A 24,522-nucleotide genomic window follows, 5' to 3' on the forward strand; every position below is an offset into this window, starting at 1 on the left:
CAGCATTTAACTTTAGATACATACACGGGCAAATCAAAGTATAAAAAGCTGATATAGATAAATGTCTCTCTGACGAATGTTCGGAGTGGGGACAAAGAATACATAATATTTATAGGCAGAGTGAATTACAAGACGAACACAATTTGAAAGCAGGTGTTACAATACGGATTACAGATCAAACTTTATTTACGTGTTTCATTAGCTTTCTTGAAAGGAATATTCTGGAGCTATCAAAACTAACAAAATTGAACACCTTAACACTGAAATCGGATTTCTCGACTAATAGATTATTAATACTGAAACCGGAGTGCTAATAGACGTCACTCCGGTTTCAGTACTAACAATAGATCTATTAAAGTAATCACTTTCAACTACAACTAGAGGTAAAATCTTGCTGTACTGAATCCATATAAAAAAAAAGTGCACGTCGCTATCTATTTCTGTTGGGGGCGCGGCACAAGACCTAACTACTGGGTTTTCTAGTGGTATTCCGTGTGCAATTTAATGGTAGAGTATTGTGTGTGGTACCATTTTGTTCCTTATAAAGTAGGGAATGAGAAGTGATGATGGACATGTCAGACCGGCGACTGGGAGGGGGAGGGGAAATGAGTCATCGTTCGCTTAACCCCTTATAACTTCGCTCCTAATTATTCGTTCTTTTTTTTTAAAGAAAAGTAAGTACGTTGTATATATTATATTAGCTTCTTTTACGTAAATATATCAGTTTCGGTTAAAATTTCACAAAAAAGGGGGGTTTCCTAAGAAATAATAATTAACAAAATAATCATTTTTGTAATATTTATTTAGGCTATGCCAAATAAACTAAAGGAGGTGGGCTAATAAGGGCCATTTTTCGCCCATCAGGCCCGAGATGTGAAATGCATGGTTTTCAATAGTATACCTCATAAAAATAAGAAAAATATTTTGTCGGAAAGCGCTATAAGTGAGAGGTAAAAAAAATAAAACCGTAAGTCGTGTGTTAATGAAGGAACGTAAACACTAATGTCTTGAGTCATAATTCGAGAAAGCAGTAGTAAATGGAACACTAACGGCAAGAATAAGAAGAATGAAGTCTACTACGGCTATGAGATCAATATATTACATCGGAAATAATCAAGCATAGATAATAATCAGACAGCTGGAGACATTTGTAGCTAGTTTGCAGATTAGGCATTCGTGCTTGCTGTCATCCGAAACGCTACTGGATCATCCTGCAGCGGCGGCATCTTGTAGTGTATAAGTATATTCTAGACTTGGTTTCTTAACTGCGGTGGAATTGTGGCGCCAGTAAACCAGAAACCATAGTACGGAAGCAACATGCGTACAACATCCGACGACCCGTGCGCCTACTTTACATTGACAGTACCACTGTATGTGTGCGATGTTGCTTTGCTCTGTTTTGATCCTATGTGTCGTGATCGTAACTGAACTCCGAGAACAGAAACATCGTCATGATGTATGTACAGAGAGTACATACCTTCGTCACTTAAGTGCTCGTGAGTGTAAGATTGGCTTTGTTTAAGTTGATATATGCCAAGAGTTAATTGCCGTAGCTCATCCCAAGTTAGCCGTGCAAAATCTGGAAGATCTGTATCGGTTAACTTAGCCCAAATTGCCTTTTTTCGCCCCAGCCTTGTTCGTCGACCATCTGTTTTAAGTAATTAGGTTTTTTAACTAAAGCCAGCATCCGCTGAGCGATTATTTCATCTTCGGTGTTGTGAATCCTTGTAGGATAGAAAGCATTGAGAAGAGCACATATAATTCGCACATAGTCACCAATATAAGGTATTTGCGTATTGGGTACCACTTTATCCAATGTGCGCCAGTTTTTCAACTGTCCATTAACAGCTTCGACGACCCATCGAACTTTCGTCACAAGACGCGCCTGGTTAGCATCTGCTGTTGTAAACTGTGGCTGCTTATTGAGGAATCTAGGCATTTCAGGTACGAAACCCATTTCTTCCAGAAGTGCCAAACAATCACGGAAGCCTCTATCAACAATCAGAACATCCTTTGGCTGCAGCCACTCTCTGATATTGTGTGCATCATTTTTTAAGATATGAGTGAGTATGTTAGAGTCATTGTTCTTTGAATCCGCGAAGTAAGGTGCAAAGACATCCAAAATGTAACCTGTCGTCGTGACCAACATATTAGGCTTCACCAAAGGTCTTCCATTGTGTAACGAGAATGATCGTCGCTGAAAGGAATAGTGGGAACTCTTCTGGATATAAATGTACGCGCCATCAGCTACAAGTATTACAGTATCATTGTCGTCGTCGGGAATGAATAATCGTCGTGCTAAAGGCCTCGTATGGTTTTCAATATCTGTGTTCTGGTGATGTGTTCCGCTTCAAGATATAGTGGAACAAAGTTCTGCATCAAAGCCTCACGTGCAGAGTGCACAGAAGATATTCTTCGTGTTCTGACATTGAATAATGTGGACAGAACACCACTCGAGAGATCCGTTCGAAGCTTTACAAGTAACACTGCCAAACAAGTACGAGAGGATCTCTGTGTTGAGGAACGCATTTTGGACTTTACTAGGTCATAAATACAGTTAAAATCAGACATTGATATACCCATAAGAGTATAATAATCGGAGTCGGAAAGTCGTCCCGGTGAGTCGAAATCGATACCTTTCTTCTGTGCTACCTTTCTGATATCGTCTATCAGACTTTCAGTATCTTTCGCAGACACTGTTGTCTTCTCACTTACAGGGCGTACAGCTTGCAGAGCCTCCTCACGGAATACCGACTCCGTAAGATGCGTTTTACAGCAGTGTTTTCCCGACGAAATAAGATTCCCGTTTCTGTAAAGGCCTGCGTTCGAGCTGCTTTTGGTATAGACACTAAGTATTTCTTACGCTTACATATTATACAACAGCTGTTAGAGTTGTGACAACGAGGTATTGCTAACTATTTTAGGACTCTTACAGGTGGTGTCGACGGCAGTACTCGTAGACACACGATCTCTTTGTAAAACAGACGAAGGCATAGGAGTGCTTCGAGAACGAAGCACATGACATGCATATGATCTGCATTTCGAGCAGAACTTCGCACCACTCTGTAAATCGCAGTTTTTAGAACTTCTCAGAATCGATGTAATTTTTTTGTTAGAACAGGTACGAAAAGCCGTAGATTTTCTTTGCCAGGTTTTACAACAATCACACTGGCCGTTCGGCATTATGTCTTATTCAGTTCGTCAATATATGTTTGCACAAACAGTTGCAAACTCACGATTGATATCTGCACTTTTTAACTATAGTTTGATTGCGGCACAACACGACTGAACACTCCGATCGCAGCGCAGCAAATAAGGCAATGGAAACGTGTAATTCCAACAGTTGCTGCCCGTGGCGCTTATCTACACCTTGACACACATACACGAGCTCGCGTATATCTGTCTTTGCTCTCTTCTCTCTCTATATATATATATTGCAGAATTTCATGCCATTCTGAAACTGGTTTTCCTGCTCGCAATTTTACTCATACCACTTTCAGAAATGACACGCCTTCTCAATACTCCATAACGTGCTGTCTATTTTTGCTGCCTACACACACATCCTCGCAAACAATACATATTCTTTATATATTTTATTGACATGCTGAGCATGTAATTTCAGTCACAATCTTCTAGTATACAAATGCATTGCAAACTTGTCGGAATCGGACACTTCATTTTTCCGTTGCCTGATGGGCGAAAAATGGCCTTTATCCGCCCATCTCCTTTGCAAAAAGAGCATGAAAACTAATATTTTTTTTTAATTTTTTATTTTCAAAATCGTTGTTATATAAAACGTAAGGAAAAGAACAGTATACAAAATCTAATATTTCACTCAAACAATATTTTTTTAATTATCATTACACCTATTCCTACTTACACCTATTTATATTATGTGATCCATATTAATGTTAATTCTGTCGATCTTCATAAGTATTTTAGAAATACGTTTTAATTATCATGGAATAAGTACTTCAGTCATGTGGTTTCTTACTATATTCATTTACTGAAAAATAAAGGATACTCCTCTTCTGGTGTGAATCCACATGTTATACTATGGCCGCTATGACTGGCTCTGACAGCTCTGCACGTGGACAAACAATGTTGCCAATTTGTCGTGGGTTTAACCGCACACGCTAAGAATAAACAGAAAAAACAAGCAAATACAACCGAAATGATTTCTTAATAAATGCTGAATTTTCATGGATTTTTAAAACCTTGCGTGTAAAGAAACAAACTAAAAATAGCCAGAATTAAAGTAATCGAGTAAACTGACATACCTTCTCTGCCTACATGTATTCGTCACTATCGATAGGTTGAACTCCACAATCTTGAAATAATTCGACAGAGTTAACTGCCGAAATGTCTTCTTCATCGTCACTGTCGTCAGTGCTATCGTCACCATCACCCAATTTTATGATTAAATCTTCTACAGTTTGTTCGAAGACACCTTCAGCTTACCAAGCTTGCTGCATAATTTTCCATGTATGCTCAACGGCGTTTTTCCAACTATTCGGGGATACTTTCTCGATCGCCTCTGCTACTAAATTCTTCACCTCATCTACACGAAATGTTTTACTATGTTGAGCCACATACCTTGAGCCCAAATCAACCCACTTGGGTTAAAATGGCAATGATATGGTGGAAGTCGAATAACTGTATGCCAGTGAGCCTCAGCCATTCCATCGATTTCATATGATGGCTGTCTTGGCTTATAGATTTTTAATAATGCTATTAATTCGGCTTTTTTCATATCTGGTGATACTCCAGGAACATTTTTTTCAAGCCACCTTATAATGTCCTCCTTTTTGCTATTCGTATTTGGAGGTTTATTCGTTTGAACGGAATGATATGCCGCGTTATCAAGCACGATTACGGAATTCTCGTTAATATTTGGAAGTAGACTTAACAAACCAGTCTTTGAAAGTTGTGGAATTCATTTCCTCGTGATAATCACGAGTGCTCTTTGATTTAAAAAGAAACATTGCCTCAGGTACAAATCCATGCACAGTCCCGGCATGAAGCAAAATAAGTCGACTTCCCTTGCCAATAGGTGTCTTCATTGTCCCTTCGGACGTATCGTCTGTCCACGCACTGCTTCTCGTGTGTCCTGCATTCACCCATGTTTCGTCCAGCCATACTAAGTTTTCCGGGTTCATTTTCATCATAACTCTCAGATATTTGCACCGATCCGCAACAATATCGCTTCTTTCCATAAGAACTTTTCTTCCAGAGAATTTCTTTCACCTAAAACCAATTTGCCTTAACACAACACTCAAGCTTGTTTTCCCTCCCTCGAAAAGCCCTGCTTCTTTCAAGGACTTGAGAAGCTTACCGCGAGTCGGGAATTCTTTCCTTATATAATATTGATATATGTGTTGCCTTATTGCGTCATTCTGGAAACGATCTAGAGATGTTTTAACATTGGGTCGATTTCTTTTTTTGCCTGGAGTAACCAAAATGCCGAAGGAGAATTCAGTTCTTCGGGACATTTTTCTTTTGTTATGTTCTTAACAGTAGACTTTCCCACACGAAGGGCGTCAGCCACTCTATCCACCACCCTCGTCACAGGGAGAAGAGGGCCACCATTATCGCGCTCTTTCTCGAAATATTCACGAAGTCTGTACATCAATTCTCGGCTTTGTCCTTTATACACTCCTATTTTCTTTGGCTTCGGTTCTGAAGAACTAGCCATTGTCACTACGTAATTACAACAATATTCTTAACAACACACCCAAAAACACAAAAAGAAGAAAAAAACACAAAGTCACAATAACCAAACACAATCTCAAAGCACTTTTCACTCAACTATGCACAAACAAAAGGGAGAACACGAAGCGGCAACAACGTCTAGTTTCCATGTCAGAGCGGTGACACCTTGGTCACTCATTGGACCTTATGGGGGTGTCAATATGGTATCAACCCTCGCTTTCCTTTTCGCATAGCTGTCAGAGCCAGAGCTACAGCGGCCGTACAATAGTCATACGGACACTTCCAGAATGCGAAGTTTTAATTCTTACTTCAATCTTCAACATTAATTCTTCTTAATATTTTAATATACACTTCACTACACTATGACACCACATTCAGAACGCACTAAGGAAAAACAAAGGAAACACACAAACACTTTGATTTCCGTTCCTTCACGTCACAGGGATTTTACGCTGTTAAACCGATCGGCAGCAGGTCGAAAGACGGACGGACTGGTTCATGAAATAGAATAAGTCACATAAATAGGGATTCCATTAATCGAGTTATGAAATTGCTCAATTCGTTCTTGTTTTACGAGAGATTATTTCCTTCGCATTATTCTAATAACAGATTCTCTATCTGCATAGTCCGCTTCGAGGTACCCATCTCGTAACCATGATTCAAGATCATCGCTTAGAGAAGCTCTTTAGGCCCACAAGAATTATCACATTATTGGCTTGTATTGTCCTTTACCATTAACAGTCCAACCCTAGTCAACTACTGTAGGTAGTTCAGGATTCGCCATATTAGGGCTTGAAAATGTGCCCTTTTTATGGCCGGACGCAGAGTACCTTATGTTGGAGGCATACATGATGCATAGACTTGCTTTCTAGTGAAAAAACACCACCATAATTCCTACACGAGTGTTATCTTTGGGATTCTTAAGTATACAGAGCGTATAAATGCTTCCAGAACTTGGAACATTTTTTCATTAAAAGTATCTTTTCCCAGTGATGACAAAGCGTCAAATACTGTCTCTTGCGCTCACTTGATCATAGACCTGGTAGAGAAGCTTTTAAGATTTCCCTTTGTTGCTTGCTTTTCCAGTAATTTTCATTGCTGTAGAAGTTTCCAGAACCGTTGCAAAGTTTAATTTTTTCTTCATATTTTCTGTCCCCGGTAAAACATATAATAAGGCGGATTTTTTAAATGGCTTTTACTGTTTCAGCTTGGAAAGCCCGTAGGGTGAAGGTCTCTATTCTGGTGCCTGTTCAGTCCGAAGGAAATTAGCAAGTAAGCATTTTTCCGGGAGTTGCCCTTTAGATTAGTTACTGGATGTCCTGCGGATATGTTAGTCCTTGGCTTCCAGTCCCGCTAGAGAAAATGGTGTCTGGCCATAACTTAGGTGAATTCCCGAGATAGGAGTAGGAATTAAAGAATAAAGTAGGATTTTTGAGTTATACGTCTGAATAATGGCATAAATGGGCCCTAGTTTAATGGTTAGATAGAGTAAAAAGTAATTTGCTCTTGGGGTGATCCTAGAGAGAAAGAGTGAACGCAGGACACTTAGGTTTTGAAATCTTCAAGTGCTGGAGGTTTTTCCCATGAAATTTTGAATCCAGGTTGCGATTTGGGTTCGATCCCCGTACAGTCAGGAGGTAGTGAAGCCTGGCTAGTGTTTCTATTTTCACGCTGCGACTTTCTTGTACGAAAGTATTAGTGTGCGGTTTTCTTTTCAAACCTGGAGTCTTAAATGATAGACGTAATATAATAGCCGGGCCAAGAGTGCCGGCTGCTACTCCTAATTCCCTAAGTTTACAAATCCATTAAGATTTTAGTTAGTTTCCTATTTGGATTTCTCTGCGTGTTGAGAATCCAAACCAGGTGTAGGCCAGACTGTAATAAAATTTAACAGTCTTTGAAAGCAAGGAATATGGACCCAGAGTAGAGAGAGTACTAGTTTCCATATTACCGCAGTTCCCAAAGAAATCTGATAAATTGTTTAAGTTTAGAGATATTCAAATTAGAGACTATGCTTCTTGAACTCTCACGATGAGTTCTTTGGAAAGCCGAGCAAGATATTAAAGTTGCCTTTCAAGGACAAAGTAACGTCCTTTGAATCTATAAATTACTAGTCACCTTACCTAAATTAGAGGAATTTTAAATATAATAAGTCTACGTATAATAAATCTATTATAATAAATCTAGAAATTTAAATTCACCGTAAATCCATTGAGTTTTTATTTTAACTCAACCGTATTTAGCACATGTTACCTAGACGACAGCGAGCGGACGACTCATTACTTGAAAAGTTTATTTCTTTTGTTGTAAGGTAAAAATGGCAGACTCACTAGTTTGCTGTGATTAGAAATCTCGATTAATTTCATTTATATGAAGAGATACCCAAAAATTGGGAAAATGTATATTTTTTAAATCAAATCTTTAATGCATAAATAATAACCAGTATTGTTTAAAAAACAAATTAAATATAGTTACTGTTTTTCTTTTTTCTTAAGGCATTTATATTGTGCTGGAGATTCCATACAAAGTTTTCACATACCAAAATAATAACCACAAGCAACAAACTGAAGGAGTTAAAAATGGATAAATATGTCTATATTTGCTTAAAGTCTTACGCATGCATTGTGCGAATATAGTATTATACATAGATGAAAGGTTAGAAAGTAGAATAAGTTCATACATAATAAATATATACATAGAACTACAAAGAAATAGGAAATGAACTATTTGTGACTACTTCTTAAAAAGCATTTGCTGATATGAATACGTGATTTCGAAATATGCTTATGGAGAATATAATTATCAAATAATATACATTATTGTGATGAGCTTTGCAACAGCACTTTCAAACTTTCGCCGAGATTATTACAGAAAAAAAATCTCCAGTTCCTTACCAGAGGGTAGCGTTCCTAAAACTGGTGCAACGTTCCCTCTTTGTACTGCCATATTGATGCGCTGGAGTAGAAAGAGTATCTCTTGCGTTTCCTGACGATAAATAAATGCGGTGTCCGACTTCTTTTAAAACGTTAAGGCCCTCAGGACCCCAGGAACCACCTGATTCGATAGCTATAGTGACAAAATGATATTTGTCGACTAAATTGCTGTACTTCTTGCGTTTTTCTGTTTCCCGACGAGCAGCCACGTTGCCAGCTTGTGCTGAAGAAGAATGTAGATTTGAAGAGGCGAAGATAACATAGAAGTGCTTTTCCTTTCTTCCACGGTATTAGGGTCATACCATCTGGCTTCTTACCGTCTGCACGACTGCATCCCAATGGTTCGAGTATAGAAGGAACGCCTGCTGAAATTAGTGCCCTCGTCGTTGACGCTAGAGTGGCGTAAGTGTCTGCCCGCACTATTGGCACAGAAGAGTCCGTGAAGGCTCTTTTTGTTCACTGTGTCGCGTGGGACAGTGTCGAAGGTGATGATGGCCTACACAAAACACGGGAAAACAACATGGGGGAAGCGGAACAGTGGGCGTAAGAAAATCATGAGTGACAGGTCGCGCCGGGTATTAAAGCGCATTGTCACGCAGAACCGTCGTGCCACTGCGGAGCAAGTGACGGAGGAACTCAATCAGCACCTCCCCCACCCTGTTTCGACAATCACAGTCCGCCGCGAATTACATGACATGAACTTACGGAGTCGTGTTGCATGGGCCAAACCGCTCATCAGAGACCATAACGCTTTCGCACGCCGCAAATGGTGCCGCGACCATGCAACTTGGACCGTTGAGGACTGGAAACGTGTGATATGGTCGGATGAGTCATCCTTCACCCTATTCCCAACCACGGGCCGTGTTTATGTGTGGAGAACGCCCAAAGAAGCTTATGATCTGCAGTGTCTCCGCCCAACTGTGAAACATGGCGGCAGCTCGGTGATGCTGTGGGCCGCCATATCATGGTTTTCATTGGGTCCTGTGGTCACACTTAGCGGACGAATCCCTGCCAACGATTATGTCGCAATTTTAGGAGAGCACTTGCATCCTATGGTCCGGATGTTCTTCTCGGACAATGACGCCATCTTCCAGGATGATAATGCATCCATTCACACAGCTGGTGTAGTTGCAGCATGCTTTGAGGAACATCGGGATCAAGTTCAACACCTCCACTGGCCCGTCCAATCCCCAGATCTCAACATAATTGAACATCTGCGGTCCGTCTTGGAAACATGACTCCGACGACGAATTCCACCTCCATCCTCTCACAGAACTGGCCGATGCCCTGCATGAGGAATTGTATAAAATTCCACTTGCTACCATTCACGACCTCTATGCCTCCATCCCACGTCGCATCAAGGCTGTTCTGAAGGCGAAAGGTGGCCCGACACCATATTAATCTGATAAGTTGCAATTTCGTTCAGGTGTTTCCATTTTTCTGATTACCATCTGTGTATATATATATATATATATATATATATATATATATATATATATATATATATATATAAAACTATCCGGCAGAACAATCAAACTTAAGGAAGCAACTTGTCCAGTTGGTGACGTAGAAGTGTACACTTTTCCAAGAATGTGAACAGCCTCAACCACCCAGCAAATTCGTCTCAGCCGTAGTCAGTGTAGGATTTAAAACCTTAAATTCTCTTTTTTCCAAATATTCAGCTGTATCTCGCACACAAGTATCGCCTTGTGCCATGAGAGTCGCTAGCCCGTTTGGATCTTGAAACACGCATTTTATTATTGCTGCGTCACTTGTGACTGCATTATATGGCCCCAGTACATCTACAATACAACCATAGTACAAATATTTATAGTAAATGGCTTACATAGAAGAGACCTATTTTTTTCAGGTTACGATTTTCGTTCATACTTATTATTCGACTTCTTGTCGTGTCGAATATATCTTCCATCAAAGATTAGTACCGAATGGTCAACAGTATTGTTTAGTTTCGTTGTCACAATAGCCTTTTCAATCGTTATAGCCTCTTCTGCCGAACAAACTGCGACTCCGAACTTATAGGGTAGAATGAATTTGTTCGAAGGACGTCGCGACAGATGCACACATATCCGAAACTTGCTGTTCCCTTTTCAGATCTAGAATTGCAGCACTAACACTATTCGATTATGATAGTTACACCGTCATGTAGACCCATTCATATTACGTCACACATTACTTTAGGCATGGAGGAGGAGGGCGAATTGAATTAGAACCAAGAGCAGGTAGTCGATCGGAACGCGTGTTACTGAATACACAACCACAAGTGTGTTAGTAATTTGGACTTGAACTTTTTGTAACACTTTCATTGCCGAGTACTGTAGTCAGTGACAAGTTTTTTTTTCTTTCCGTTCGGTCAAGTTTCTTTTAGTAATAAAGGTGGTATGGGTGGAACGTACAGAATGACATTCTTGCTAATACACTGAAAACTGTACTTCCAGTCTGAAGATATTTACGAAATTAATGTCATCAAAGGGAAGGAAATTTTGTCGCTGACTGTACAGTAATCAAAATATATCTGGACAACACTAAAGCCTTTTTTTCCATATCAATAGTTTTTTTTTTTTCAATCCTCGTTTACACGCATATACACTATCCCTGACGTGTCCACCTTTGGACGTACCCCTCGGGTTTACCTGCTGCGCTTCTGCCCTAACTCGTTTAGATAGTATTTGTGCTTTTTATTGACCACCTAGCACAAGCTGATTTGTGTTCAAGTTGATTCGTGCTTTATGCACTATAGTTTTTAGTGTATGTGTACACCCTGTAGTTATTCTCATCCCTCCCAATATCAATATGCATCAACTGATGAAACAACTTAAACTTTTCCTAAGCCAGTCACAGTACATTTCCTATTAAGTGAAGTTCATATTTCATGAATATAAGTATTCGTTGTATTGCTACTTAGTACACAAGTCAAGTAGTAGAGGAAAATAATTTCCTTACGTTATTTTTAATTTTTGATGTCGCAGAAATGTATTCGATATGGCTCCGCCCCCAAGTTCCTCTCTAAAATTTTCAGTCTTGCTTAACGCGCTGGTTGGAAACAAGGTAAGGAGTCTGTTTTTGTTATTTCTGAATAGTCCGTACATTGCAATATTAAACAGTTGGAAGGTACTAATTTTGTGCAGTAATACGTATTCAGTGAGGAGCAAAGAATGTATGAAAATACGCAATATTTCTGATCAACAATTAAAGAATAAAAGACAGAAATGAAAACCAAGTAATTCTAGATACGTCATATTAAAACAAATAAATAGCAATACAACATTGAAAACAGGTGTACGCAGCGTCAATTTCGGTCTGCGTAGGCGGAATGTTACAAGTGTATTTCAGTAACAACCTAGCGCACTTTGGTTTGCATTTTTTAGTTTTTATGACATTTCTGGACCGAGCATTAAGTAAAACTGCACGGCCAGTGGCGTATACCGGTTTGGTGGCTAGGGCTACCGCTATTCTTTATAACACCAGTACATTAATAATAATAATAATAATAATAATAATAATAAGAGCTCTCCCTCTTTGGAGTCATTAGTAGGCTTCAGATTTTTGCATATTTGCATGTTTTTTTTTCCCTGATTTGATATTGATATGCTCTTTAAACAGAAATTCGTTCCAGGTGTCCTGCGGGTAAAACAGCAGAGTTTTATAGTGCATATATTTGCATATTTCGGAGGTCAGTGCATGTTTATGTCGTTACTGCATATATATATATATATATATATATATATATATATATATATGCATATTTAAAGGAACGACCAAATTGATAATTTTTAACGTCCAACAATTTTCCTCATAAATGGAATTTCAAGCTTCTAATATAAATAGACCTGAGACCTTTAAATGATTCATTGTTGTCGGTTTAGGTCTTTCAAGGTCGTGTGAGGGGAGAATAAGAAGGGGGGGGTGAGCAATTCATTCTCCAGGCATTGATGCATGGCTGTCACGTTTTTGGAAGATATAAATAACGGTGTCAAATCACCTACAACAAAATTTCCACGTCATCCATTTGGAAGTTAAAGTTGCTACTGTTGTGTGTGTATGTGCGTAGATTTGAAATTGTGTGGTCCTGTGGCAGTATAAGAATACCAAAAGAAAAATTCGGGTCCATTTAGTTGTAGTGCGATATCTTCAAATTTGAATGTTAACTAGCTCAGAATTTTGTTCAATTTTTGCCGATTTTTGTCCACCCTCCTAAAAAAATGTACCATTCAAATTAAAAAAGGAGTGCCATTTCAAAATTTGGCTACTTCGATTATCTGTAGTGCATCTTGAAATACGAATTTTAACTAGCTCAGAATTTTGTCCATTTTTGTCTACTTCAGAAAAAGTATTGTACCATCCAAATAAACTATGGAATGCCATTTCAAAATTTGGGCCACATCGATCACCTGTAGTGCGACATCTTCAAATTTGAATTTTAACTAGCTCAGAATTTTGTCCACCCAAGAAAAAAAATTGCACTATTCAAATAAACGAGGGAGGGCCATCTCAAAATTTGGCCACTTCACCAGTATTGCGACATTTTCAAATTCGAATTTTAACAAGTTCAGAATTTTGTCCAATTTTTGTCCACCCAAGAAAGAAATTTGTACCGTTTAAATAAACAAGGGAGCGCCATTTCAAAATTTCGGCTCTTCGATCATCTGTAGTGCTACATCTTCAAAATCAAGTTTTAATTAGCTCAGAATTGTGTCGAATTTTTGAACATTTTTGTACTACTAAGAATAAATTCTGTACCACTGAAATAAACCAGGGACGGTCATATAAAAATCTGGCCACTTGGATCACCTGACGTGCGATTCGAATTTCAACTATCTTGGTGGTAAAATAATCTACAAACAATTGGGAAATTCTAAGCTAGTTAGAATTAGAATTTGAAAATGTCACACTACTGGTGATCGAATTGGCCAAAATTTTGAAATGGCCCTCTTGTTAATTTGAATGGTACAAATTTTTGGTGGTACAAAAATGTACGGAAATTGGACAAAATTCTGAGATAATGAAAATTCGAATTTGAAGATTCACATTACAGATTATTGAAGTGGCCAATTTTTAAACGACTCTCCCTCGTTTATTTGAATACTACAATAATTTTTGTGATACATCAATGCACAAAAATTGAACAAAATTTTAAGCTTAATAAAATTCGAATTTGAAAATGTCGCACTATTGGTGATCGATGTGGCGAAATTTTGAAATGACTCGTTCATTTGAACGGTACAAATTTATTTCTTGGGTGGACAAAAATTGGACAAAGATGTCGCACTACAACTAAATGGGCTTGAAATGTCTTCTAGGAGTTATTTTCTGAAACAATGGATTGAAGTCGACCGACCGTAGCAGCTCAAGTGATAGAGCGTTGGCTTCGCATTCGGGAGGTCGTGAGTTCGAATCCCGCTGCCGGCCATCCTGACTGAGGATTTCCAGGGTTTCCCTCAGTCCTACCAGGCAAATGGTACCTACTAAACAGGCCCTGGCCGATACCTTCCCAAATCCTTTCCATTGTTATTGTCGTTGTTGAATATCCAGTGTAAAATGGCCCCTGAGCTGTATCTGGTGATTGCTAAATAAATAAATAAATGAAAATTCAGGAAGAAATATTTTTCAAAGTGTATGCTAAACAAGTAATATTTTCAAAGTAAGCAAGCTTGTTTTCAGAAGAGGTCATTTCTATTTTGTTCGACAGGAAAAGCTCAAACTTCAGCAGCGTTCTATTATTTGGCCTCCTTATATTTTCATAGTAGTTTCAAGTCTGGGAAGAGTAAACAACCCATATGATTTTTTTTTTTCCGTACTCGACATATTTCATCCTAAAGGAACCTGTTGAAGAATGTACCTTGGGAAGAAATGAACAACCCTTCTGAAAATGAGCTCTTAATTAAAATACTTGCTTTACAAAATCTAAAACTTGTCACACCAGTTACTTTCTGAGATAAGAAAATAAGTTCTCATTCTTTTTAAGGAGTTTATGAAAGTATTTAAATATAAGCTTGAGTTGCTTCGACACGCACTTCGGTTTCTCGAAACGTAACTTTCCTACTAAGTCTTCTGTTATGTTTTCGATAACTTTACCTTCCCATTCATGCTCCATGCCTCGCTCAAATCACTTTACTCCGTTTAAAGTATCAATATTATACATTGTAAATTATTGCAGTTTGAAATTAACAATGTAACGTCAGAGGAAAATATTGTAGGATTTAACACATAATTGGATATAAAAAGTAATTTAAAATGGATTTTTTGTCTTTTAAACAAGATAAGGTTTTTTTCATACAGGCTTTTAATACAGTAAAAACTGACTTCAACAGGCCCCTAATTAAAGCGAAATTTTTAACAGAAATATCTCACGGTCCCATGAATTTAAAGGTAAAAAGAAAAGTATTAAATTCTCTTGATTAGCCGGAACCTGTGTTGCGAACAACGGTGTTATAATATACTTTTTAACGGAAATTTAAGTTACGGAATGCAGCGTTTAGAAAAATTTTAGACATTCTCTGAGAGGTTATTTATATAAACTATATTGTCTGTAAAGGTCTTCGTTTACTTGTCACCCTGCACATTTAACTTGTAATCCACCGCCATATAAGACCCTAGATACCGTGCGAGTACTTACATAGTTTTTTACATAGTTTTTTCCAAATACCATTGACTCGTTCTCTAGCTGGTCTAGAGACCTGAAACAAGAAGCATAATACACACAATAGATCAGAAGGGAGCCAAATGTATAGGGAGGAGAGCTGAAAAGGCATAGCATCTACTTTTTGTCTTGGCCTTTTAAACTGCATGTAGATTTTTTTTTTTCTTTGTTTTCAAGTTTTATGTATTAATTCGTAGCATAAATTTGTAGTATTAGAACTGAATACGGTAGGCCTATGCACAACATTTTATTTTATCTCACTATGTCCATTATACGTATGTACACTCATGTCCAAAATTATTGTCGCATGTCTATAAATGTGTCGTTGCAGGAATTTGATAACGAATTCGCCCGGTATTTCTTATAATGTTAGTATGTGTATAATCGGCAAAGACACGTATGTGGCAAGTTTCATGTCGAAAGAGCAGTACATAAGAACAATAAAATGAAAATAAAACTTTCTTGTCCAATTAGCAACATTTTGTTTTACTCATTCTAATTTTCGTATTTACAATTCTTTTCCTATGAAATTTACTACAAATATACATTTCCCGATTATACACATAAGATCAGTATTAAACGTACCCTGCAAAATCATTATCAAATTATATTGTTACAACAAGAAATTTATAGATATGCGACAATCATTTTGGACATGAGTGTACCTTATTTATTTTTCTAAGCATAATCTATCTTCGTTAACTTCAAAACCCTTAACGAAATTTTTTGTGAGTCCTGTTCAATTTCCTCTAGGCAGGCTTTATTACATGCTTATGCTAGAAATGTTTATTTACTCCTTTGATTATATTTATTCTTTATTCACAGATACTTGGCGCACTTTTATATGTGGTCGTGCATCAATGACGGAAAATTCGGGAGAGGAATCTACAGGTAAAAACAAGCAAAAAAATGCCATATGAACATTGGGTGAATGCGGCTTCCTTTGGACGCTAGAGGCGTCTGAAATGTCACCTTCCGAGGCGGTAATTTGGAATATCGCAAGAACAGAGAGAAATACGAATGTCGGTTCAAAAGATTTCAAAGCACACCCCATCCGAAGAATCCAATTATGCATAAGTGATGACGAAACAGTGGCGGCGCTAGAGGGCACAAAGAAAGTGAATGAAAAATGGAGAAAAGTGAACAATTTACATTGAAAAATTGTAGGAGGGGACGTTATTTCTAACATGCAGCAACAAATGTTAATGAACAAAGGCAACAATGGCTACGCTGTAGGGACACTATGGGAGCCGGAATGTAGGAATACAGTATCTTTGTAACGGAAAGAAATAGGAATGTCGGGTCAAAAGATATCACAGGAAACCCCATCCAAAGAATTCAGTTATGCATAGTGATGACGAAACAGTGGCGGCGCCAGGGGACACAAACGAAGTGAATACAACGCGGAGTAAAGGGAAGAATTTACACAAACTGTAGGAGGGGATGTTACATGGAACATCAGCAACAAATGTTAGTGAACAAAGGCAACAATGTCTACGCTGTAGGGACACTATGGGAGGCGGAATGTAGGAATAAAAGTATCTTTGTAGCGGAGAGAAATAGGAATGTCGGTTCAAAAGATATCAAAGGAAACCCCATCCGAAGAATCCAATTATGCGCACGTACTGCGGAACATTGGCGGCACATGGAAGCTACAAAGAAACTGTTAAACAGAAGCTACAAAGAAACTGTTAAACACTCCTAGTGATGATACGTGCAGATCGTACAAAAAACGTACAGAAGATGAGGCCCAGTGTACTGTAAAAACAAGAGGTATTGTACTTACCGTGGTTAACATAATGCTGTCTTAAAGGTGTTCAATATGTCCTCCTTGTTCTTCGAGACACAGTTACGCGATGGCGTACGAATTGTCTGACGTTTGGCAATAACGCTGGCGTTTGCCGTAGTGTTGCAAATGCAGATCATACACGCTAGAAAAGATCTTTAATGCCATGCACGGGCCGTGTATACACGAGACTTCACGTAACCCCACAAGAAAATGTCTAGGGTATTCAGATCGGGTGAACGTGGGGGCCATGCTCCTTTGCTACCACGATCTATCTACCTGCGTGGAAATGTTTCGTTCAGATATACACGAATAGCGTGACATGAATGGGAAGAGATTCCATCATGTATAAACCACATACATTGTCGTGTTCTCAGTGGCATGTCTTTAAGTAGAATAGGTAGGCCCTAGGTCAGAAACTGGAGATACGATACTGCTTGCGCTCAATCGCTGTGGTAAGAAGTGTTGTTTCACAACGTCGTCGTCAATAACACCAGGCAACACATGCAACTGGAAACGCTGATGATGCTTCGTCTCTCTCCAATTGCATGTGGATTGTTGTTTGTCCATCGTTGGTCTTTGTGGACATTTGTGATGCCATCCGGTATGAATGCCTCATCCGAGATAAACATGTGTGATAGAACTTTTCTCCGAGTTTCATTCACTTTCTTTGTGCCCTCTGGGCTGCCACTGCTTCGCCATCACTTAGGCATAATTGGATTCTTGGGACGGTGTTTCCTTTGATATCTTTTGACCCGACATTCCTATTTCTTTCCGTTACAAAGATACTGTATTCCTACATTCCGGCTCCCACAGTGTCCCTACAGCGTCAGGGTTTGCCCAAGTGGGCCCAGCCCGAAAAAAACCCACCGGGTTTTTTCGGGTTGGGCCCACCTGAAATAAACCACTTTAAAACCCACCTGGGTTTTTGAGCTTTTTGTTAGTATATTATCAGCACAACTAAGGTGATCACATTGAAGTGACTTATCAGATTTTGGACTTCCCTTGGGCGAATTAGATGCTTTCATGTTAAGAGTATACAACAACATTCAATGTTAGACCTATATAAAGTTCAGAATGAATCAAAAAGCTATCTTAGCTTGAGATAATTACAGAACAAATTAATGTATGAATTGTGTTTGTAACCTATTTGAAATAAAATATGAATTTTATATTTTAAAAAATACTTTCCGTGAATAGTGTGCTCGGCGACGCCGTGGGACGTTATTCCTCATACATTTGACGAGTTTAAGGCCATAGGTACCTGTACCTCCAGTAAATATGTAAATACATTAGTAAAACTATTGGTATTATTTCATACATTAGATGGTAATACAAGTAATTCTTCAGTAAAATTTTGCTTTCCAACAACAACAGTTTAGTTCCATCATTAGTCGCTACTCTTCAACTAAGCATTCTCTTGAATCAACACCAGCAATAGCGTAAAAATTCTTGCCTTTAAGAAGCTTAATGCTCGGAGTTCCGAAGACTATGTAACCCTACACTTTCAAGTGCTGAATTTAAACTTCCGTACTAGTGGAAGTGTCGATGCACAGGAAAGAAAGTTGCATTTTCGGGGAAAACCCGTCATGAAAAAGTGCTCGGGAAATTCCCGCAATTGAACGCACAAAGCATTGGAAGCGAATATTTCAAGAATAAAACTATTTATTTTAAGCTGGAAGATATTTATTTTAATTAAAGACATTTACCTTATAAAATTGGAAATCTCTTTGTTAATTGTTTTAAATCACAGGCGTGCGAGACCCTTGGATTAGGGAGGGGATCGATAGCGTTACTCCTGAAGATATGCAACCACCTTGTAATTATTACTTTATAATTATATAAGAGCAAAACCCCTCTGCTTTTAGATTGGAGAGACGGAACAGAAAAGCCCCCCCCCCCTTTTTTTTTTTTAAAGTCGGCACCTACAGATATTGTGTTAGGTGTGTTTGTGTGTGATAATATACTGCTGGGAGGAAACAAACGGAAGAAAGACTAAAATATAATTAAATTGGGAAATTTTGGTCGAGTATTGCAAAGTTCAAAGTGTTACTTTGTATAGCGATGATTACAGACGTCTTTCAGGGTCCGTTCCTATGAAATATAATCCTTATTAGATGAGAAAATTATTTTATAAAATCGAAAAAAAAATAGCAATGCCAAAATATTAGGTGGGGCAAGCGCCCCCACTTATCCCCACCCTATGTTTTAAATTCATGTTCGAGAAAGAACCGTCTTGCTAGTGCTAGGGAAATTCCCGTAATTGAACGCGCAAAGTATCGGAAGTGAACTTCAACAATAAAACCATTTATTTTACGCTGGAAAATATTTGACATATATTTTGAAACATTTATTTTATAATACATGAATTATATATTTGTTTTAAATTAATATATTTGGTATTCATACTGTATTCGGCGAACGTTACTGAAGATTCTGCAATGATTCGATCTACATTTGTTCGTTTGTCTGCCTGTACGACACATATATTACAGGGTACAACTTCGGTCTTTTAAGTTTAAATTTTCAGGGTACAAGCAAGAGTCACACTAAATTTCCTGCATAAATTTTTGGCGGCATACTAACGTAATATTTTAAAATGGCGGCATTTTTGTTTTTCAAAATTGCGGGTATCCACGCTGCAAAGAGCAATTTTCGGTCTTTTAAAAACAAATTTTCAGTGCAAAAGAAGACACACTAAATTAGCTGCTTATGTATTTTGGCGGCGGTCCAACGTAAAATTTCAAAATGGCGGCCATTTTTCAACTAGCGTGTATCCACGCTACAGGGTGCAATTTTCGGACTTTAAGGTTGAAATTTTGAGGGTAGAAGCAAGAGACGTTTTAAATTTGTTATGCCAATCTGTATAGATTTTCTCATCGATTCAATATAAAATTTCAAAATGGCCGCCATTTTGTCAACGGAAAATTGTTGCAAGTTGCGACAATGACAATCTTGAAATATAAATCTCATTTTAACACTTTGACCCCAAAGATATTGAGATATTTCGAAAAAAAAAACAAAAAAAAAAACAATTAAGCCCGAAAAAACCCATATGGGCCCAAGTGGGTTGGGTTTTTTAAAAAATACCCGGGTTTTTTCAAACCCTGTACAGCGTAGCTATTGTTGCCTTTGTTCATTAACATTTGTTGCTGCATGTTAGAAATAACATCCCCTCCTACAATTTTTCAGTGTAAATTGTTCACTTTCCTCCATGTTTCATTCACTTTCTTTGTGCTCCCTCTAGCGCCGCCACTGTTTCGTCATCACTTATGCATAATTGGATTCTTCGGATGGGGTGTGCTTTGAAATCTTTTGAACCGACATTCGTATTTCTCTCTGTTCTTGCGATATTCCAAATTACCGCCTCGGAAGGTGACATTTCAAGAGCCTCTGGCGTCCAAAGGAAGCCGCATTCACCCCATGTTCATATGACATTTTTTGCTTGTTTTTACCTGTAGATTCATCTCCCGAATTTTCCGTCTGATGCAGACCACCCTATATATATATATATATATATATATATATATATATATATATATATATATATATATATATAGATATAGATATAGATATAGATATTATATATATATATATATATATATATATATATATATATATATATATAGATATAGATATATATATATATATATATATATATATAGATAGATATAGATATAGATATATTTTAATTTCACCTACTGACTATGAGCTGTTTAAACCCGAAGAAACCAAATGTATTCAAGAAATTTTGGACGGTTGCGGAGCTGAAAATATTAAGAGCGACCTTATTAATACTTATTTCAGTTCAATTTCAAAGATTATAACGAGATTAGAAGAGCGGATATTAGGACTTCCTAGTGCATTTGGGCTGTTAGATTCAATAACGAAACAGACGGCACCAAGACAAATCTGACAAGCACTTCTTCGGAAAGCACAGTCAATAGACGCGAAAAATCCTGACATAAAATTTTTGGCTACCGTAAATAAAGTGTTTCTGGGAACGACGACGCACGAATTTCAGATTTATCGGCAAATAACATTTAGAGATGCAAAAAAGCCGGCTTTTTTGAATCGATGGTTTTTTTCACATAAAAAGCCGGCTTTTTTGGAAAAAAAACGAGAATTTTGGAAATTTTGGCTTTTCTCAACTTCATGATTTTTCTATCTAAATAGCTTTCTTATAGTATATTTTATAATTAGATAAGAATTTCATGATCTGAATGTGATATTTCGCTCTGAAATTCACTATCAAGATGGATGGAGCACATGTTTTACGAATTAAAGCTAACATGAAGAATGTAGTATTTGGGGGTAATTTTAGAGGCTATTTAACTTTATTTTAACTTTTTAGTTATCGACATCCTTTTTCTTCTCTAGTTTGTCATCCGTGTTTCATTCCTAAGAGCTTTTAGTACTCTAGCTTCTAGCACAAAAGTTAAACTTGCCCGTTTTTCTATTTATCCGTCAAAGCATACTTTTTTTTCTCTCTCTCTTTTCTTTTCTTCAATATATCCGTCAAACCGTGCTTCCACATTTCTGTTATACTGTAGCTGTGAAGTGATTTAGCAATAATTTTCCGGACACAACCTTGAATATCACTTTATACAAATAATCAGTAGCGGATTTAGAAAAGTACTTTAGGAGGGTTTTTTTTTATTGTTTCGTTTCCAAACAAGTCCTAATTTTATTTGGGAGGTGCTTGAAGTTTATGAGTACAGGCATAACTAATATTTCGTTTCGCTTATATGTTTAGCAATAATCTTCCGGATACAACTTTAAAAATCATTTTATACTGAGAATCAGTGGCGGATTTAGAAAAGTATTTTGGGAAGGGTTTTTCTTACTAATGTTTAGTTTTTTTAAACATTTGTAATTTTTATTTGACGGGAGCTTAAAGTTTATGAGTAAAGGCATAACTAATAGATATTTCGTTTGTTGCAGATATTCCGTAACTTTGGGGTACGGGCTTCATTCCGAAAGACCGCCCCCTAACCTTCGCAAAACCGTCACTGCTGGTAATTAGTAATAATAACGATTTAAGAACAATAAGAAAGGAAGTGGCCCAACTCACAGTACACGCACTATTTCTACATTCACAGATGGAATGAAGAAAAGCTTTGTCAGAATGGTCGAATGCTAGTTGAATCCCGGACTTCCCGATACAAGCGCAAAAGCTAATCACTCAGTCATGTTTGTTGTGCAGTTGTATTTAGCTTAACTTAAAAATATTCCGTAGTCCTTTTTTGGGGGGAGGGGGGAGTTTCGTAATGATATGTTGAATCCCTCTTGTTAACCTTTATTTTACGGCTTGTCAGTACACTGCCAGAATAGTAAATCCGTTCTTTCCCGCGTGCCACTGTACTGACACAGGCGAAAGGTCTACTTTGATCCGTGAGCACACCGGTTGAGAACCAACGTTTTTGGTTCCTTTCACTATGGACTATCTCTTCATACAATAAGGCACATCATTTATAAAAAAAATGTGTGTGCTCGCGGGTCAAAGTAAACATTTCGCCTGTGTCAGTACAGTGCCACGCGGGAAAGAACGGATTTACTATTCTGGCAGTGTACTGACAGCCGTAAAAAAAAGGTTAAAAATTCAGAAAACTTGAGGATTGGGTAAACTGTGATGGTGGTTCTATAAAACTTAACTGTAGAATTTCAAGAATATGCAGAATCAAAAGCTCTAGATGTGCAGCTTTTAAGTGTATCATATAAATCTAAGTATTTCTCTTATGTTTTATTTTAATTTTATTTTGTTTCAAAAAGAGGGTATGGAATATTTTGAAGTAAAAATACTACATACTATTTTGCTGGTTATTTGTGTATTCATTTAAAAGTGTTTACTTTTAGGGTTGGCTGGTTTACACCATTTTTTTTTTTAATAACTGTTTTAAACCACAAAAATAAAAAGAATGAAAAATGCGAATCGTGTGAACTTCATGGTGACGTTTCCAGATATCAAACCACCTGCAATAGTTTTATTTCCCTTTCACCTTTTAATCAAGGTGCCCCATGTTCAATTCTCGGTCGAACCACAAACCTTCTTTCATGCGTAACCCAAGTAGCGGTTCGGATGTCAGTTCAAGCGAAAGTCTTCTCCTTGATAACCTCGGTATTTCGTAAGGATGTTAAACCTAAATATACGAAACAAACCAAATTGTATATTTCTGCATGCCTAAATGCGTGTTGTTTTATAAAGAAGCCAAGATTGCTTAAATATATTGATAGAAATTGGCAAAATTTATCGATTGCCTACGTAGCTTCCAACATTAGCTTGGATTGGACTTTCAATGATATCCACGTACTAAATTTGTAATTTAATACCTCAGTTTTAGCGTACTGATTATGGTACGTTGACCTTTAAATTTTACATGAAAAGCAATAAGAGGATCTTCCCGTTATCGTCTTACATTGAAGTAGTGACGGGATTTTCCCAATGGCTAGGGCGGGAGATTCTCAATTTAAGAAATTTACTGACCGGACTTCTCTAAGCTTATGGGAGTTCTTCCGGCATAACCCCGCTGGGCGAAACAAACTTATTTCTGTGAATATGTAATATAAATACATAAAGCAAAAAATCTTAATCAAAAAAGCCTGGTTTAAACCAAAAAAGCCTGGTTTAAACATCCCCAAAAAAACGGGTTTTTGGCATTTTCAAAAACAACCACGGTTTTTGCCAACTCTGCTTACTTTTGTATATAGGAGGTTAAAAAATTCTTATATACATTGGTTAATCCTGTGGAATTCATAATGTAAATATGTTGAAGAAAAATTGTTTGAAATATCTTTTCGAAATTCATAGTTTATTTTCGATGTTTTATATTATTATCAGCAGCAACCACTATTTAAATGATTGTTTGTGTTATAGAGAAGCGATACAAGGTCTGTTTTATCAATTTAAAGCAGTATTTTGAAAAAAGACCAAAATTTCCCAAGCAAAAAAGCGAAGCATATCTTCATTTGCTGCATGAAATGTCCCTACATTTTGTATTGGATAGGTTGTAGCCCTACTCACTAGGGTAAGTGTAAGTTGTGCAAGTAATAATAAACACTGAAATAGGTGATTAGCCAATGAAGGAACCTCAGTCTGTAAGAGCCTTTGCAAGCTATGTCGACTATCGTAAAATACTGTAAAATCTAGACCCAGGTCTTGGTAAAACAAATTTTGCACTGCGTTGACGCAAACCGCTACGGAACGAGGCTCAAGATGACGGGGCAATTCCCGGAGTCCTAGAAAATGCACTCATTACTCGTATAACTTGCCTTTAACCCTCCGCTCACGCCCAAGAAACCGATTTTTCTAGAGGAAACTGGCAGCCCGTTCGTACGATGTGTGACGAGTTGGAGGCGTGGAACGAGAGGAATGCGCTAATAACTACAATTCATGCTGGAGTAACTAGAGAGAAGTTTCTGCTAGCTTGTCATGT

General features: G+C 37.7%; 1 protein-coding gene across 7 annotated transcripts in view; it reads right to left on the reverse strand.

Annotated features, from left to right (window-relative positions):
* Zn72D (Zinc-finger protein 72D) overlaps positions 1-24,522 on the reverse strand; it is a 396,471-nt gene that overhangs the window by 342,917 nt on the left and 29,032 nt on the right. The gene's annotated exons all lie outside the window — the stretch shown is intronic.

This window comes from Thermobia domestica, chromosome 12 (assembly GCF_964235325.1).
Source record: "Thermobia domestica chromosome 12, izTheDome1.hap1.1, whole genome shotgun sequence".
NCBI lineage: Eukaryota > Metazoa > Arthropoda > Insecta > Zygentoma > Lepismatidae > Thermobia > Thermobia domestica.